General features: G+C 38.4%; 1 pseudogene; it reads right to left on the bottom strand.

Annotated features, from left to right (window-relative positions):
- The window catches only part of LOC100653691 (stathmin-like), a 31,422-nt pseudogene extending 16,691 nt beyond the window's left edge, over positions 1 to 14,731 (bottom strand).
- Between the last annotated feature and the right edge of the window lie 741 nt (positions 14,732 to 15,472).

The raw sequence follows: 15,472 nt of genomic DNA, 5'->3' as shown, positions 1-15,472 counted from the left end.
ACATCATAGAGGTAGGATTTATAACATATAGGAAAATCATATCAGATGACAAAATGGTGGACACTGACACAATGCTGGGAATCATGGCCTAGCCAAATTGACAGACATTTTGGGGGGATACAATTCAATCCATGACACTATCTATTTCCAAAAGTTTTTATGATCTCAAACAGAAACTCTGTGCCCCGTAAGCAATAACTCCACTATCCTCCCTCCCTCTAGTCCCTGATAACCACTAAGCTAATTTTGTCTCTATGCATCTGTCTATTCCAAGTATTTTCTTTAAGAATGATACATTTATCCTTTTGCATCTGGCTTATTCAAGCAGTGGAATGTTTTCAAGGTTCATTCATGTTATACCATCTATCAGAATGTCATTTTTCTTTATGGTTGAATAATACATTATTGTAGGTATATTACTAAAGGAGCTTTATGGTGCAATGTTCAAGTGCTTGGCTGCTAACTGAAAGGTTGTTTCTTCCAATCCACAGGAGAAAGACGTGGCAGTCTGCGTCTGTAAAGATTATAGCCTTGGAAACCCTATGGAGCAGTACCACATTTTGTTCTATTCACCTGTTGATGGATACTTGGATTGTTTCCACCTTTTGGCTATTGTGAATAATAGTGTAATGAACACTGGTGTACAAGGATCTGTTTAAGTTCATACTTTCCATTCTTTTGGGTATGTATCTAGGAGTGGAATTGCTGTGTTACCCAGGAGTGGAATTGCTGTGTTAAATGGTAATTCTAGGCTTAACTTTTTGAAGAGCTGCCAAAATGTTTTCAACAACTGTTGCACCATCTTACATTGGCACGAGGGTTCTAATTTCTCCATATTCTGGGCAACACTTTTTATTTTCCATTTTTCTGATAATAGCCATTTTTGTGGCTGGTGGCACAGTGGTTTAGAGCTTGGCTGCTAACTAAAAGGCCGACAGTTCAAATTTGCCAGCTGCTCCTTGGAAACCCTGTGGGGCTATTCTACTCTGTCCTGTAGGGTCACTATGAGTCAGAATTGACTTGACAGCAACGGGTTTGGTTTTTTTGGGTTTAGTGGCTGTGAAATAGTATCTTATTGTGGTTTTGACTTACATTTCCCTAATGTCTAATGATGCTGAGCATGTTTTTGTGTCCTCATTGGTCTTTTGTTATATGTCTTCTTTGGAGAAATGTCTATTCAAGTACTTTCCCCATTTTTAAATTAGGTTGTTTGTCTTTTTGTTGTTGAATTGTACATTTTTTAATTCCTTGGAGTGGTAAGTATCACCAGTGTCACAGTGTGCCTCAAGACCCTTTTCTTTTTTCCCTGTTGGAGAGAAATATGCTCCCATTCCTTCTCTCAATCTCTCTCTCTTTCGATATATATACATATGTGTGTGTATAGCTGCACTGTATCAATATCTACATCTATATATTTAATTTATTTATATATATTAAATACTTACACTGAAACAGACAATCATACTGTATTAACATGAGTGAGGACACCCTCATTGTGCTAAGAACTTACTGGAGAGAAGTAGTGAAGAAGGGGCTCACAAGCAAAACATAGGATACAGATTGTATTTGCTCATGAGTGATGCCCTTAGGGTTGCAAATGAGGCACCAGTCAGAAATCAACACCCGCCATTTCTTTGTTGCTTTGAGGGTACCAAGCCAGTTGCCACGAGGTTGACTCCGATTCACGGTGACTCCGTGTATGCCAGAGCAGAACCGTGCTCCATAGATTTTTCAGTGGCTGAAATTTTGAAAGTAGATTGCCAGGCTTTCTTCCAAGATGCCTCCAGGTAGACTCCAACCTACAACTTTCTGGTCAGCAGCTGAGCACGTTAACTACTTGTGCCACCCAGGGAACTAAAATAACTGCAGAAGTATAAACTACTTTGGGAGCGGGCTCTGGTAGAGAGAACTGGGTGATTAATGCTGACGTTTGTGGTCATACAGTAGAACACTCTCTTCACACCTTGTTTCTGCTTAAGATGTTTTCAGTCAAGAATGCAGTGTTGATCTATAATACCTGGGGTCTACAACACAGAGTTTTATAATTACATCCACCATGCCTTATCCTCAATTCCAGAATCTAGAAAGGACTGAAAACTACATTTTTTTCTAAGTCTGTCACCCATTCTTATTTGGTGGCCAAACCTGACCTGAACTGGCTTAATGCCTCTTTATAACATTAATATTTACATTTCACTATGAAAACATTAAGTTTGACTAAGGGGTGCTGTGTAGACCGTGTTAGTTTTATGTAATATACTGTATATGCTCAATAGGATACTTTAAGTTCTGAACAAAAATTCCTAAATATGAATTCCCAAATACATCTGGCTCCAAGGACTTTGGATAAGAAAATACGACCTATTTTTTCCAACCAAGTTAATCCAATCACGCAGAAAAGCTGCCACCACTAGCTTTAAATTCTTCTAGTCCAGTGGTTCTCAGAATGGACTGCACATTGGTACCACCTGGGGAGCTTTTAAAAATCCTGATGGTCATGTTTCACCCCAGACCAATTAAGTCAGAATCATTAGGGTGGGATACAGGTATCATCACTCTAAAACTCCCCTGCAAATCCCAATGTTTAGCCAAGTTTGGGAACAACTGGTTTGGTCTTATCCCAGTTACTGTTTCTCACAGTTCTTTCCAGTGAAACCAATCACAAGTCCAATATGGCCACCTACCACGACCAGACCCTGACAGCAACCCACCTACCATGAAGTACAACCCACCTATCGTGAAGCACAACCCTCCTACTATGAGACAAATGCCAACCGTAACTTGGATTGGTAAAGACAAAAGGAGCACTCATGTGGGAATGAACCGTATCATTGTGTTTAGAACGTCCCCCAAACTCTCTAGATCCACCATGAACAGCTATTTACGGGTGTCAAAACATTGCATCTGGAGGTGAATTAAAGGGGGCAGCTGGCTTACTGTGGGAAATGAAAACAGCAATAACTCACATTTATTGAGGGCTTAATAGTGTTCAGGCACACACTACCTACCTTAGCTCATTTAATCCCAAAAATTCTTTGAAGTAAGTACTATTTTTATCCTTATTTTACAAAAGAGGAAGCTGAAGCTCCCATAGATCAAGAAACTTCCCAAAAGTTGCTCAGATAATGAGCAAAAGAACCAGGGTTTGAACCCAATTGTGCCTGACCAAAAACGGCCCCAAGCTCACAGTTGGTTTGGGAGAAAAGGTGAGCCCAGAGATCTAGCCAAGGTGATTTTCATTAGGGCTCAGAGGCCCCATCCAGCCCATCATGCTAAAAGAGCAGGAGTCAGCTATGCTGTGACAAACACAGTAGTTTGGCATCCAACTCTTGCAGCTGCCAAGAAGAATTAAACAAAGTAAATGAAAGAGAAGGAAAGGCAATAACAAAATGCCGGCAGTAGCAGCAGGAGGCAGGGCCCAATTACTACTAGCTGAAAAAAAAAAGAAGTGTGAGGAAAATTAAAGTTGGTGATGGTTCAAGGTTATGTTGAAATTCCAAAGGAGTGGGCTTGCATAACCATGAAATATGGAAATTAAAGTATCACTGATGTTCACACTGTTTATTTCAAGGCTTCACTCTCCATCTTTGTCTCAACAAGTCTCAGTTCAGTCATGCACCAACCAGCACAGAGAAAGGAAAAAGCTGGAGGTCTCTGTGTGTGTGTGTGTGTGTGTGTGTGTGTGCACATAAGAAGAATGTTAATAAATTAAGAATAGGGAAAACTACAAAAAGTATAATATGATCTGCTCTGTGTACTCCTAACTATGCCCTTTCATAGTAAGTGAAATGAAAAACATTGAGATCATTACCAGCCAAAATAACATTGAAATATTTTTTCAATCAAAAGTTTTCTGAATTCATCTACCACAGCATCTTTAACAATCCATAGGTTTATTGAGCATATCTTATGTCCCAGGCACAGTCACAGATAATCCTTAAAATAGGTGTATGAAGTTAGCGTGATTATCATCTTTTTTGTGATGATGGAAATTGAGCTTGTAATGCGATAACTGGCTCCAGGTAACAAAGTTAGTAAGAGGAAGAAGCAAGATTTGAAGCCAGGTATGGCTGGCTGACTCAAGAGCCAGACCCGAAGTCATTGTGTTATTCTTTCTCCCCTCCACGTCCACCCTTCTCTCCAATACAGTCCACCTTTCTCTGTCCAGTGACCACCCTCCCCTCAGTGCTTAGGTAAGTGCTTTATGTGTGTTGGTGACTAGCTACACAGATTTATTTTTTTTAGACTAAAGGCTTTCAGTTATCAGATCTTTTGATACTTGCTTTTCTTTCCCAACCTGGGCTTACCCCACACAAGCATTGTGATTACAATGCCTTTTTCATTATTGTTCTACTTGATGCAAACAATTGCTTTTCTCACAGCGTTTTCAGAGCCCAGCGACTGCCCAAACCCTTCACTAAGTCTCCTGTTCAATTCCTAACACAGCACTCATTTGCTAACTATGGATTTCCCAACTGTACTGTGAAGATGAAGGTTATAAAATTTGAAAGTCCATCACAGTTTTGCTTCTCTACAATTTCATTCAGTTTCTTTAATCAGAAAAAAAATACAGAAATGATTGTTGCTTACCCTCCCCCTCTCCATCACAGAACACCTGAGTGGGTTCCTGGAGGTGTCAGAAACAAAAGGAGAATTTTTTCTATCTCACCTTCTCAGGAATGGATGGAAAACTAGAAGACCAGACCAGCAAAATTCCCCTTAAGGTCAAGAATTTTGCAGAGATTTACAAAAATGAAAAAAACAAAGAAAGCTCATTGGAAAACTTAAAATACAAATTTCAGAGTTCAGTCTGAATAAACAATAGTTGTGGGGAATTTTGCTTACTTGGTTATGGTAGTTTCTGATCAATGGACTTTCTACAGTGAAGGTTTGCTGGTGACAGATTCTTGCTCTCCTTATACCTGAAAATGTTTTTGTTTTGCTTTCATTCTTGAAGAATATTTTTACTAGATACAAAATTGTGGGTTGAGAGTTTTTTTTTCCCTATTGAATTCAGTCCTTAAAGACATAGTTGCACTATTTTACGGCCTTTATTGCAACTGATGAGAAGTCAAAAATGGTTGTAATCAAATCATTGTTCCCCTGTGTATTACCTGCTTTCGAGATTTTCTGTTTATCTTTGGTTTTCAGCAGTTTGACTATGATGTGCCGGGGTTCTTAGCATTTGTATCTTTCTCCTTCGCAGTACTTTTTGAATCCATAAATTAATTTCCTTCACTAAATTTGGCTATTTTCAGTTGTTATTTCTTCAAAAAAATTTTTTCTATACCTATGTCCTCTTTTTATGGAACTACAGTTACACATGTATTAGATCTATTGAAATTGTTGAACAGAACACTGAGAGTGTTCATTGTTTTTAGTAATGGTTTTTCTGTGTTCTTTAGATTGGCTAATTTCTATTAATCTATTTTCATGCTTACTATCTTTTTGCACTATCATTTCCAACTGTTAAGGCTATCCAGCAATTTCTTTTATTCTAGATATTGTACTTTTCCAATCTGGAAGTTCTATATGATTTTTTAAAATATAATTTCTAATTCTCTGTTGTAATTTCATTGATTATGAGCATATTTTTCTTTATATCTTTGAGCACATCTGCTTTAAAATCCTTGTCTGTAAATTTCAAATTTGAATTGTTTGCTGTTTTATTGTATGTTGAGTTAATTTTGTATCTGTCCTGGATATTGTGAATGTTATGTTATGCAGACTCTGGGTTCTGTTATCTCCTTCAAAAGTATTAATCCTTTTATGGAAGACAGAGCAGCTGAACTCAAACTACAACCTGTATTCCTGAAATTGATAGCAACTAAAATCTCATTTCCATTTGTTTAGCTTTTGCTGTGCTGCTTGAAGTCTGGTTCTTCAAGTTTAGCAAGATTGATGACTTGTCTATCTGAGTTTTCTCAGTCCTGCAGTGTACAGATTGGGGCCTGGTATTCAGTGAAAATTATTTTAAAAATTAAAAACTCACCCAGTGCTGTTCCCTTTTTCCAATATTGGCTTCTCTCCAGTATTTGTCTGGTTTAATCACTTTCAATCATCTTCAGGTATTTTTGCTTGATATCTTTTACAGTGTTTATAAGTATTACATGAAAGAGGGTTGAAGCAATAGAAACTACTCAGTTATTACCAGAAGCAAAACCCACCATGAATGAGGAGGAAGCTTTGTGTGGTTAGCCACTGGCATTTGGAAGTGATTTGTTGCTACAGCATGATTTAAGTTATCCTGATTAATACAAGGTATCAGCTGCAGTATTTTTTGTTTTTATTTTAAAATATCCAGTTTATTTTGGAAACAGGAGCTTCTTGAGCTTTTACATTTAAGGTGTTAAAAATGCAATGACATATTTATTGGCATCCATAAATATTCTGTGGGCCCTTGACCTTGCAAAATAAAATTTTCAGTCATGATTTTTTCAGAAAAATAACCCCTGAAACATGTGAAAGATTATTTCACGCATCATTGATTTTGCTAATATTAGTGTCATACCTTCCTGTCCATTAAAATCCCCATGAGACAGCCTTTAAAATTTTTCATCACAATTTAAATTATCCTAGGCTTTTGTTTTTCTTCATATTGTACTTCTAAGACTTAAAACTTTTATCGGACCCATTTAATCCTTTGGATAACTTATCTTTTTGATACTTATCTGCTTCTCTCTCTCTTTCTATAATCTTTTTGGATACTATCCAATTGCAGGAGCCTAGATTGATAGAGCTATTTTTATTTTACACAATTTAATACAATCAGTAATTTAAAAACTTTATTTTGAACCTTTATTAACATGCATTGAAAAATTATTGATCTCCTACTATTTATAAACCCATCACTCTACTACTGTCTTAGATAGGAAAGGGCCAGGTTACCCGTGACTCAAATATTCACACTGCTAGTAGATAAAAACACACACAAAGACTAGGAAATTATCTAAAATTGCCCAACTTTATAAATTAGGGACATGTACTTTAGTTTATAGCAAAATCCTCAAGTTGAGTTATGACTTTAGGCAACTGCCCAGATGCTCAATTACAGTCAGAGCCTCAGTTTTCCATTTTTAAGTGCCTTCCTGTCCTTTAAGACAAACAAGGAAGTTTCTCTCACATTCATCACCTACCTCTTCTCCCGCTCTCTCACCTGATCTAGTTCCTTTCATTCCTTCTTGTGTCTCACCCCTGGGCTTCCACCTTCTCTGGTACTGGTTGTCAGTTCTGCTCCCCATGTCTCCCTATGGCACAACATATTATAGGTTCTTTTCTGGTAGAGAAGAGAACAAAAGAAATCTATTCTGCTCTCAGGCTATAGGATCAACAGCAAAACCTTTCACACTCTCTAGATTAATTATTCTACAAGCATTGTGCAAGACAGTCTGTACCTTTCTGTTATTCTCACCTGGTATGTGTTTAAACCTGGTAGGAGAAAGGAGAAGGAGAAAAACAAAAACACGGTGTCACATGTGCACCAAGTATCGCATTAGATATAGTGAATTCAAGAGTAAACGATGTCAGCCTAGTGGAGAAGTCAGGCAAATCTACAAATAATATACTATGGATTAGATCAGAGCAACATCATTGACAACATAAACGAAGTAGCAGAGATACCATAAAGGAGAACTATGGTATCTCTGCTACTTTCCCTGAAGGGTTTCAAGAAAGTTTTAAACATAGAGATATAACATTTCAGCTGGATCCCAACTCCAGTCTTTAGAATTAGCAATTCTTTCTACCGCAGGCATCCTTTCCCTCTTTCTTTTCATGAGTGGCATCCCTTTGATTCTTCAGGTATTAGTTTAAGTGTTACCTAGCTAAAGGAGTCTTCATGAACAATCTTTCTATGATGGTAAATATCACCATTCTTTATCACAGTTCCCCTACAGTTCCCTCCTAGAGCTGATCACACTCTATTATGAACTATATGTATTTTATTATTTTATGTATTTCCTCATTTATTGTCTGTTTCCCCAACTGGAATGTAAGGTTATGAAGGCAAGAGTCTGAATATTGCTTACTATTACATTTCTGGTGCCTAGCCTCATGTCTAGTATATAGTAGATGCTGAGCAAATATTGGAGCCTGGTGGCACAGTGGTTAAGAACTCATCTGCTAACCAAAAGGTTGGCAGTTCAAATCCACCAGCTGCTCCTTGGAAACCCTAGGTTCGCTATGAGTAGGAATCAACTCAATGGCAATGGATTGAGTTTGAATAAATATTTATTTACTTACTAAATATTTATTGACTAAATGAATTGTCATATAGTGGCTTGCACGTAGTCTATCACCCCCTTAGATCATAAGCTTCTAGAAGGAAAATCCTGTTGTATTCATTGTACAATTTACTTTTTAGTATGGCAATCCTTCCTGTTCTTTCACACATCAGTGAGGGCTCAATAAGTTCTTTCCGCACAGATAAATACACGAACTGTTATTTATTCTTCCTTTGTCTACTACATTTATTAGAATAAAGGTTAAAAAAAATTATAGGCTAGAATTTATTTTTTTAATTTAATAAAAATCTCAGGAAAAAATAAATTGTGGCACTTCAAACTGAATAAAAATAATTCTGCCATCTCAAAGAAAACCTCTGAGAACCCTTTTTAGATTGATTGAGGATAAAAATGTGACAAGATGAAATATTCAAGAATGTTCCCACTAAACAGAAGTCAGTTGAAAAGTGTTTTTCTTTTCATTCCTGAACGTATCTTGGGAAGTCAGCAATTGACAAGTCGACCAGAGATGGCATTTCCTCACTGCATTCCCTTTGCTTGAAATGTGGCAAACATCGCAAATTTATTCCTTGATGTCTCAATTTTAAGTTGACCTTCTGAGGCCCTTCCAATGGTAAGTCTGCTGCACTGTAGATTTAGTTAGTCAGAGCCAATAGAAACAAAACTTTCAGGATTAAGTGCTGTCTGGTTAACAAATACATACTTGGTAAGATTAAAACTCCTTTGAGTAGCCTGGCTTAGTGGAATTTACTTAAGTCTAGTACTCATTCCTTCTTCTAATAATCTTGGAGTCCTAGTCGTCCGTTTCTTCAACAGCGTTAAGGAGACTGTCTTATAGGCCAGAACCTGTGAGTCAATTTTTTTTTTAATTTAAAATGAACAAATATAGAGTGCCTATTATGTGCACTGCATGAACCAGAGAGATATCACTGTCTGCTCATTGTTTACAGTCTAGTGGGAGATGCCAACACGTAAGCGGCAAATACAGTGCCACGTGGTGACCGCGAGAATAGGGCATACACGTGATGCCACAAGAACTCTTAAGAGGGATACCTAATCCAGACATGATCATGAAGAGCTTTCCACAGCTGCATAACCCAGTACCCAGTATAGGATAGCAAGTACTATAAGAACAGACTCTTACATTCTGGTTTATTTTTTCCAGAAGAATCTGTTTCTTCAAAATAGCTTTTTTTAATGTATTGCCAAAGCACACTTACCATACTATATTTTTACTTAGAATACTTACTCTTGATATGAAAACATTAATCTGTTCTATGTCTAGATTATATCTGTGCTTACATAACAAAACTATCTCTGGGCTCCAGGTCATGAGAGACCCTGGCTGCCCAAATGACACGGTAAGACCGGTTTTGTCCTTTAGTAAGTAACCCTTAGTGGATGACAACCAAGACTGACCTGTTTTGTATTAGCAGAGTAGTTAGTATAGCAAGGTAGCTTGTGAATCAGGAGTTCCTGTGTAGCACAAATGGTTAAGCACTTGACTACTAACAAAAAGGTTGGCCATTCGAATCCACCCAGAAGAGCCTGGAAAGACGGGTTTGGTGATCTGCTTGCAAAAGGTCACAGCCTTGAAAACCTTTTGAAGCATTTCTACTTTGCACACATGGGGTGGCCATGAGTCGGAATCCACTCGATGACAAGTAACAACAACAGTCTCGCACATCAGGACTTTTTAATTGATCTAGTCTAAACTTGATATAGAAAAGTATTATTAATGTTTATATTGCAAATTTTGTAAAACACAGGTAACTGCACAAAGTGGAAGTCATATCCAGATAGTATCTAGTTCTATAATCCAGATAATGTCCAGATAATAGCAAGTTCTATGTGGCAGGTCTGTAGAAAATATTGGCCATTGAAGATCATGTAGTCAAATAAAAAATTCTGAGTAGCCAAATTACATGGCAAATGAATTCAAGAAAAACACTACCTCAAAAGTAAAAGGATTACAAAATTTACCTAAATAAAGGGGGAAACATTAAAGGAGCAGTTTAGTCTAAAAGAACACAAAAATTACTGAATGTGCTCATCAGTCATGAAGTTCAGCTGTTTCTCTGTGCATGCTTCTTTCTCTAATATGAATTGAGCAAGAACGTATAAACTGTAATTTCCCAAATGTAAAGTTATCTGTGAGGTCCTGCTGTTTCCAGAACTTGAGCAGACTCTGATGCAAGTGACGGATCCAGAAGCCACAAGGATTGAGTGTGCCCTAGCATCACAACCACAGCTAATCATCTCGCCAAAGAGTCCATGGAAAAAAAACCCAATCAAGGCTTACATAATTCTAAGAAGTAACGTTGGCTTGTTTTTAATGTGAGAATTTCTTGTTTATCGTACGCACTTCAGACCTTTGGGAGGGGAAGCAGAAGGTCTGCATTAATAGTAAATCTTTACCATGTTTTACCACTGACTGAAAGAGAAACCATTGAAGGCCACAAAAATAAGTTTTCACATCAGATTTTTATATTGGAAAACTTAGGCTATGATAATTAGCAGAGTCAAAAGGACTTTCTTGGTAGAATTTCTGGGGAATTAAATAAATCCAAGGGTAGAACACATATCTCCAATTTCATTGCTTTTCACAGACTCACAGAATGTTTACTCATGGTTTCCATTCATTCATCTTTTACATGCAATTAATTATTAAGTGCTGGGCTGCTAACTGAAAGGTTGGGGATTCAAACCACCTGGTGGCTCTGCAGGAGAAAAGACCTGGTGATCCGCTCCTGTAAAGATGACAGCCTAAGAAATCCTGTAAGTCTATTCTACTCTGTCACATTGGGTCACTGTGAGCCAAAAATTGACTTGATGGCATCTAAAAATGACATTATTATTATTATGGAATTTTCCTATATGTCAGGTACCATTTAGGTATGAGACATACAACAGTGAAGAAGACAAGCAAGAACCCTGCCCTTACAGATGTTGCATTAAAAAAAAAGGGAGACAGGTAATATGTACGTAAACAATATTGCAGATTGCAGTAAGTACAAGGAAAAGAATAAATGGGGAGCCAGAGAACAGCAACTGTAATAGAGAGTAATGGAGGCTCTCCTTTGGATAGGCTTGTTGTAGAAAGCTTCTCTAGAGAGACAGCATTTATATCGAGGCCAGCAGATGTAAAGAAGCACGTTATAGGAAGAGTGGACCAGGAGCATTCTAGGTGGAGGAATTACCAGTGCAAGGATCTTAACACAGAGAGAAAAACAAACAGACAGAAAACAAATAAGACTCTTTCCCAAGTTCTAGAACTGACTAAGGTCCAGTGTGACTAAAGCCAGTGAATAAGAGAAAGGTAAGAGTGGCTTGAGATGAGGACAGCGATGTGGGTGGGGACCAGACCTTGCAAGGCTGGTTGGCCATGGTAAGGTATTTTAATTTTACTTGAAGTGCATTGGGGAAATGACCTAATCTGAATTAACATTTTTAAAATTTTCTCTGATTTAAGGTGGACAATGGACAAGCAAAGCAGAAACATGAAGATAATTAAGAAGCTAGTGTGATAGACAATGTTGGCTTGAACTAGTTTTTGGTTGTAGAGAAGAAGAGGGTCAAGTTTCAATACCTTTTGGTGATAGAATTTTCAGGATTAACGTGGATTTTAAAGTTAAATAAATATTGGTCAGCTATATAACTGAGCTACAAATAAAGTGAACAAGGACCAAGAACTATAGAAATGATTAAGTTTTCCAGTATTGGTGGTAGAACTTGGTGACCCCAAAGGGAGGGCCTCCTTTGAAAGTATAATGAGCTCATTGCTAAAAAGAAAGGGTGGAAAGGACTTTTTTTGCAAAAAACATATTCTGGCTCTCAGAAAAGAAAAATATGTAACTTTTCCATTACAAACACACATATCCACTAGGAAGAGAAGGCTTGGGGAAATTGTCCTATACCTCATTCTCGAAAGAAATAATGAAAAGAGGAAAGGTGTCAATAAGAGTTCTGAATGGCTTAAACGTGGTAAGCAGCTTTTTGGATATCTACACATATCTACTTAGCTTTAACTTCGTCAACAAATTTTCATGTACATTTGGTATCTAACCCAAAGCCAGAATGAGCCATTCTTACAAATTCTTCATTTACACATGTTAACTACTTAAATTCATTATTGAAAAAGTACGAACTGGTTGACGTTCAGCCATTTCAAGAGGTGGCATATGATCAGGAACTGATGGTACTGAAGGAAGAAGTCCAAGCTGCACTAAAGGCACTGGCAGAAAACAAGGCTGCAGGAATTGATGGAATACCAATAGAGGTGTTTCAACAATGGACACAGCGCTGGAAGTGCTCACTCATCTATGCCAAGAAATGTAGAAGACAGCTACCTCACCAATCAACTGGAAAAGATCCATATTTATGCCTATCCCCAAGAAAGGTGATGCAACTGAATGCAGAAATTATTAAACAATATCATTAATAACACATGCAAGCAAAATTTTGCTGCAGGTCATCCAAAAGGAGCTACAGCAGTATATTGATAGGGTACTGCCAGAAATTCAGGCCAGATTCAGAAGAGGACATAGAACCAGTGATATCATTGCTAATGTCAGATGGATCCTGGCTGAAAGCAGAGAATACCAGAAGGATGTTTACCTGTGTTTAATTGACTATGCAAAGGCATCTGAGTGTAAGGATCACAACAAATTATGGATAACATTGCAAAGAATGGAAATTCCAGAACATTTAATTGTGCTCATGAGGAACCTGTACATAGATCAAGAGGCAGTTGTTCAAACTGAACAAGGGGATACTGCATGGTTTAAAGTCAGAAAAGGTGTGCATCAGGGTTGTATCCTTTCACCATACCAAGGTGTGCATCAGGGTTGTATCCTTTCACCATACCTATTCAATCTGTACGCTGAGCAAATAATCCGAGAAGTTGGACTATATGAAGGAGAACGGGGCATCAAGACTGGAGGAAGGCTCATTAGCAACCTGAGATATGCAAATGACACAGCCTTCCTTGCTGAAAGTGAAGGGGACTTGAAGCACTTCCTGATGAAGATCAAAGATCACAACCTTCGGTATGGATGGCACCGCAACATAAAGAAAACAAAAATCCTCACAACTGTACCAAAAAGCAACATCAAGATAAACAAAGAAAAGATTGAAGTTGTCAAGGATTTCATTTTACTTGGACCCATAATCAACACCCACGGAAGCAGGAGTCAAGAAATCAAAAGACACATTGCATTGGGCAAATCTGCTGCAAAGGACCTCTTCAAAGTGTTGAAAAGCAAGGTTGTCATCTTGAAGACTAAGGTGTGCCTGACCCAAGCCATGGTATTTTCAATGGCATCATATGCATGTCAAAGCTGGACAATGAATAATGAAGACCAAAGTAGAATTGATGCCTTTGAATTGTTGTGTTGGTGAAGAATATTGAATATACCATGGACTGCCAAAGGAACGAACAAATCTGTCTTGAAAGAAGTACAACCAGAATGCTCCTTAGAAGCAAGAATGGTGAGGCTGCATCTTATATACTTTGGACATGTTGTCAGGAGGGATCAGTCCCTGGAGAAGGACATCATGCTCGGTAAAGCACAGGGTCAGAGGAAAAGAAGAAGACCCTCAAAGAGGTGGATTGACACAGTGGCTCAATGATGATGTCAAGCATAACAATGATTGTGAGCATGGCGCAGGACTGGGAACTGTTTTGTTCTGTTATACATAGTGTCGCTATGAGTCAGAACTGACTGGATGGCACCTAACAACAACAATAACGTTGAAAAAGTGGTTAACCTATTTCTTGCTTGCATCATAAAGATTGAATGGGATAGTGTCATTGTGTTTCAATCCTCATTTATACAGAACTACAGTATTTTTATGCAAATAACGCACACCTTCTGCATTTGTTTGCTAAGCTGAGTCCCCCCTTCCCCAGAGGTATTTTTGTAAGCACATTATGCTAATTTTTTAGAGCAGCTTGTGGAAGAGGATTGGCATGGCAACACTTTTGAGGTTGCCTCAGGTGGTGGGGAGGGCATAGCTGGCAAACAAACACAAAGAGTGGGCTTGTTTTTTGCATGAAAATACAGTACTCAAGTCTCCTGAACAAACCACACTCCTGTACTTCTTTGTATTTGCCAGAATTGATCTTCCACACAGCGTCACGAGCTTCTCCTGAGTAGCGAATGTGTTTTATCATCTTTGGGTATTCAGTGTCTAGCCCAGTGCCTGGTACATTGACAGAGCCCAATCAGAGTTTATTAAATTCGTGATGTTTATTAAATTAGTGATGTTGTTCCTATCTTGAAGTCCCCCTGTACTCCTTTAGCCTTTTCCACCCCTCACAATCTTGCCCTCAATTCATCGCCCCCTCCTCTCACAGAAAAATTCTATTCACTTCGTTAAGTGCTGGGGGCAGTGGTTGTTCAGTGGCATCTCACCTTCGATTCCCGGATGACGAACCTCATGTGCAGCCAGCACTCATTTCTCAGTGGGGGTTTGTGTGTTGTCATGATGCCGAATAGGTGTCAGTGGAGCTTCCAGACTAAGACAGACTAGGAAGAAAGGCCTGGCTTTCTACTTTCAAAAGTCAGCCAGTGAAAACCTTACGGAACACAATGGTCTAGTCCCATTGTGCATAGGGTTACCACGAGTCATGGGCTGCCATGAGTCAGGGGCAGACTCCACTGCGTCTAACAGCAACAGTTACCTGCTAATTCATCTTGCGAGACTCCGTGGCAAGTCAAATCCTTTCTAGGTGATCCCCCCTCCACTCACCAGGTCCAGCAGTAGTGAGTGTTTGCTCTTTCCTGGGTCGCTGTCGCAATTCGAATAACTTATTTTATGTATTGGCTTACAAACATGTCTGGACTGAAAGCTCCTTGAGAGCTGAGATCAAGTCTTCATACCCTTAACCCCTAACGCAGTAACGTAATTGTGGTGCCTAATGCAGGTTTGATCAAAACCGTCAAATAATTAATTGGTTGGTTGAACAATGAATTAAAACTGCTGAACATTATTCAAATGCAAATTGCTCCATAAAGGGCAGTATCTTTGTTTTGCCCACCACTTATATGCAGAGCATGTAAAACACTCCAAAAAAAAAAAAAAAGAATGAGGGTGATCCTTCATGTCTATGTAGTGTAGACATGGTCCTTACAGGCAAAATTTTATCAACAGAGTGATCATCTTGCATATTTCTGAAGGATGATTAGGGATGCAGGCAGAATCCATCAAGACATCATATCCTTATG

This window comes from Loxodonta africana, chromosome 25 (assembly GCF_030014295.1).
Source record: "Loxodonta africana isolate mLoxAfr1 chromosome 25, mLoxAfr1.hap2, whole genome shotgun sequence".
In the NCBI taxonomy this organism is placed as follows: domain Eukaryota; kingdom Metazoa; phylum Chordata; class Mammalia; order Proboscidea; family Elephantidae; genus Loxodonta; species Loxodonta africana.
This window is presented reverse-complemented; position numbering and strand designations above follow the sequence as displayed.